Genomic DNA, 4,965 nt, shown 5'->3' with positions numbered 1-4,965 from the left:
CTGCTGACACTCATGCCACTTTGTAAAAGGCAGCATAGGGTCTGCCGCGTGCAAGCTGTGAGAGCTTGGACAAGTCAGTTCCCTGCTCTAAGCCTTCGTTCACTAATCTGGAAAACAGGGCTGTGAGGATGAAGTGGAATGACTGATGGAAGGAAAAGTTTCACCAGATGGCCTGGTACAATGTTAAATCCACCACAAAGGGTAGCTTGTATTTATTTTTTCTATCCAGAAGACTCTCAGGCTTAGCTGGAGATTTTTTATTGAGGTTTCCAGTTCATGATATTTTAGCTTTTGTTATAATAAAAAATAAGTACTTAACAAGATTATTCATAGCAGATCTATTCATAATAGCCCCAAACTGAAAACAGCCCAGGCCATCAACAAAAGTGTGAATAAACAAACTCTGGCCTATTCATACAAATGCATACAGCTCAGCAATTAAAAGGAATGAGCAACTAATATACACTGTGACAAACAAGGACGAATCTCAAAACCATTATGCTGAGCCAAAAGAAGACGGACACAAAAGAGTACATAATGTATGATTCCACCTATTTGTGGCAAAATTCACGTAAGGTAGAAAAGAAAAACAGAGTAATGGTTGCCTCTGGAGGCTGAGCTCAGGGCATGAATGAGAACAGATTTGAGGAAACTTCCTGGAGGGCTGATAGTGTTGAGTATCTTGATAGAGGTTTGGGATACATTTGTCAGAACTCGTCTAATGGCACATTGAAATTTTGTGCATTTCACTAAGGGTGAATCTTACCTCCGAAGTAAAAAAGAGATGCAAACAAACAGTGGGCTCTAGTTACTGATCTGCATGCTGAAAGGTTTGGGGTGAGGTTTACTTGTGGATACAAGTACCTGACATTCATATATTTCTTCCACTTTGTTGTCCTAAATAGCTGCGACAGCTCCAGCCTTTGCATCTGCCTCTATTCATCTGGAAGGAGGAAGGGGCAAAGAAGGGCACACTTCCCTTTAAGGTCACCTTCTTTCTGGTAGTTGCACATGCCCTTTCTGTTCACATCACAGTGGTCAGAACTCAGTCACATGCCAAACCTAGCTGCAAAGGAAGCTGAGAAATGTCTTTATTCTATGAGGCCAAATACCCAGCTAAACATCAGGAGTTCCATTACTAAGGAAGAAGGGGACCTGGTGATACATCAGAAAACGCGGTGGATGGATGGATGGACTGATGGCTAGAAATGTAATGTAGCAAGTACAGTAAACTGTTAAGCGTAGAACTTCCGTGGAGGGTATATAGGCGATCACTGTATAATTCTTTCAACTTTTGAGTGGGTTTGAAATTTTTCATAATGAAATGTTGGCAAACAAATCAGTACTTAAATAGGACAGGTAACTTCTGACCCTGTGTAATGTGTTCATTCACTCATTCACTCAAGAGAACTTTGACTGCATTCCTACTATATGCTAGACAGCCCACCCTTTGCCCCCAGACCTGAGACTGCCTGATAGGTACCCCAAACACACTGTGCTGAGCCCCATTCCTCCTCTCTGTCTCCACTGACCAAGCCCATCTTTCAAGCCTCTGCTCTGCTTCTGCTGCCTCTGATTGGTCCTCTGAGCCTGCTCCTGCCCAGGGAGCTCTGACTTTCTCCTCAAGGTCTGCTCATGGCTCTTGACCATGAGGGGCATGGGGTGGAAGTCCAAGACCCCAGACAGATCTGGGCCTGAGCAGCTGGTTCTGGCTTTGGAGATGCCCTGCAAACTGCAGAGGCCTCAGGAAAGCAGAAACCCAAAGTGCCCACAAGTTGATATGAATTCGCATTATAGGTATTCTAGCTAACAGTATAAAAATATAAAAATAATGTATAAAAATATGTAATCTCACATTATACACATGATACGAAATAATTCAAACCCTTTACATAGAAAAGCTGGTGAAGAATCAGGTACTAGTTCTGAGCTGTGAGCTGAGTGGGTTCAATGGTAGGTTTATGCTGCGGGCCCGTGGAGGAGCCATTCCAGCCACGAAGCAGAATTACCCCTCGTGCTTTGGAAGGACTGCTCTTGAATTATGTAAATCTTGAATTATTTGCGGTCTCAGGGAGGCCTGACTCTTACGACGTGCAGCCTCCCTGTGTAGGCTGACTCGAGAGAACTGGACTCTGCAGCATAGGGCAATGGGCACCAAGAGGGAGGAGCAGAGATCCTCGCTCTGGCAGAAAGCAAGAGGGACTGTTGTAAAGGGTGCTTGGGCACGAAAGTGTGTGGGGCCTCCGCCGGGGACAAGAGCCAGGGCCGGGGCATTGGCTCTGGTCCACTCTCACTGCTGACACTGGTTCTTAAAGGAGGCTTTGGGCTGGTGTGAGTCGCAGATGAGGGAGTCGTTTCTGCCACCTCCTAGCCTGCATTTGTCCCATCCCCGGGCTCTATCCAGGCTGCCTCGTGAGTCTCCCCGACTTTGTCATCTCCCCCACCACCCCTTGCCACCATCGCTCCTCCCATTCAAGCCCTCCTCTCTCTCCCGGGGGCATCTGCATTGTCGGTTACCTGGACGACCAGTACCCCTACTTCCACACCGTCCCCCAGCCCCTCCTCCACACTGCGGCCAGAGCAGTCTTCTCAAAATGCAAATCTGATCCTGTGAACCCGATCAAAACCTCCAGGGGGAGAAAGGAAACCTTCCTGGGTGCTGCGTGCCCCGCCCACTGCCCGCCCCCTCAGCTCCGTGGGAATGCTGGTGTTATCCCTACCCCGCAGTTCATTTGTGGAAATCCTCCCGCCCAACGTGATTTTAGGAGGCGGGCCTTTGGGAGGGGCTTAAATCACGGGGGTGGAGCCTTTATGAAAAGGATCCAGGCTCTCAGGAAAGAGGCCTGACGGAGCTCCCTCACCCCTTCCCACTGTGAGCACACAGCAAGGAGGCGCCGTTTCTGAACCAGGAAGAGGCTCCCAACCTGCCACCACATGGAATCTGCCAGAGCCATGATCTTGGATGTCCAGCCTCCAGAACTGTGAGGAAGAAACGTCTGTTGTTTATAAGCCACCCAGTCTGTGGTATTGTGTTATGGCAGCCAGAACTAAGACACGCCCACCCCCGCACCCCCCTCTCCCCAACACTCCACCTGCCTGGCTTCCCTTAACCTACCCTGGCTGTGTTTCAGCCTGGTTCCTGCCATTTCCCACCGGCTGCACGGTCTGGCTCATGCTGTTCCCTCTTCACCCACTTAACTATTCCTCTTGCAGTTCGCAGATTGGCAGGGACACCTTCTCTGAGCTCCCCGATGAGGTCCCAGCCCCCCTATTTTCAGCTGCCATTATTCCAAGGGCCTCCGCCTGGGAGCATTTCTTACGGTAGTTATTCTACATCATCTGATGGAATTCTGTCCTCAGGCTGTGGGCTCCAGAAGGCTCACCGCTGTCCTCCGGTCCCTGGTGCTGTAGCTGGCTAAGTGTAGATGCCACTGAATGTTAACTGGAGGAAGCAGAAAGAAGGAGGAGGGTGTGGTGTCCATGAGGACGCAGCCAGCCCACGTTCAAGCGCAGGGAGCGGAGGTGACAGCCCTGTCTCTGTGCTCTGAGCTGCGGCTCCACGTTGGCATGGACGCCACACCTGGCGCAGGAGGCTCCCAAACGCGGACTGAGTGCAACAGACCCGGGCCGGTCCTGTTCCTGTGCAGTTTGTGCCTGTCTTCTCCAGGACAGGAAAGCAGCACCCACAACACCTTGCACACAGAGGAAGCCAAGTCCCAGGCACTCAGCAAATAGCCACGAGAAGTATGAGAAGCGGTGTTTTCCAGACTGTGGGTTGTGATTCATTACTGGGTCAACTGAATGGGTCTCAACAACTGTCTTTTTTTTTTTTTTTTAAAGGAAACTGAACCAAACAGAATAGAACAGAACAAGGTGCAGATATCAGGATATGTCACAGAAAGAAGGGGTCAGTTTTGTGTCCTGAATGTTTTGTTTCAGGTTTTTTTTCATATAAGTGAGTTTGTACCAGACTGTGGGGTGAAATATATTTCCCCATATTCCATGGGTCATGGTCAAAAATGTTTGGAAAACTGGTCTGCAGGATCATCTGGTTAAGTATTTCTCCAGAACACATTAATCAACCAAAAAGTTCCTTTCAAAAGGGATTTCCTAGTCAAATATGGTAGAGTTAACTCAGAGCGAACCACTGACTCTTGTGGAGAGAAAATCCCGTAGATCTCAGCTGGCTTAGAAATGCACAGGAGTCAAGGATGTCAAAGACTGTGCCTGCATCTTTAAATCTATTGAGTGTAGAACTTTTCACACGTTTGAGCACTGAATGCCTCCTCCCTCTTTTATTTTTAATCACCTTGAAACACCTATGACTCTCTCCCTAGATACTACTATGGAGAGACACTGACCCGCCCCCCAAGTGGATTCCTCACTGCACTGTCCTTCTTGGCATGACGGTGGGTCTAGGGAGGTCACTGACTCCTCATCTTGTCATTTAACCACCCACTCAGGCAATGATTTTGTATGCTCCTTTTTCATACGCTCAGAGACCCACTCCATGGGACATGGACCCCAGTGGCTTTTCTCCAATATTCCCCAAGAGTCCTTCTGGTTGCATGGGCACTCTCTCTCCTGGTCCTTCTGTGCCAAGTGCATGCATTTGCAAGACAACAGTCTGCCATGAGGTAACTGCTGGGCCATGAAGAGAGGGAAGTTAAGTAGCCCACTTAGGGACTGAGCTTATGACCTGGTCTCATTCTTTACGCTTGGTGATATGGAGTGAAATAATCAGGTACTCTGCAATGAATGAAAGGTAAGTCCTATCAGCCCAACAGAACACAACTATTCTCCTATATCTGGCAGGAGGTTAGTCTGACTTAGAGGACAGTCTGGGAGTCAAGATGTCTCAGTTCTAGACTGTGTCCTTGCTGTAGGACTTGGGCACACTCCTGGGCCTTATGGGTAAAGTCAGGTGCCAGTCTAAGTGCTCACACTGACGCAGAACAATGGAAG

This window comes from Phoca vitulina, unplaced genomic scaffold (genome assembly GCF_004348235.1).
Source record: "Phoca vitulina isolate PV1807 unplaced genomic scaffold, GSC_HSeal_1.0 scaffold10, whole genome shotgun sequence".
Lineage (NCBI taxonomy): Eukaryota > Metazoa > Chordata > Mammalia > Carnivora > Phocidae > Phoca > Phoca vitulina.
Note: the sequence above shows the minus strand (reverse complement) of the source record.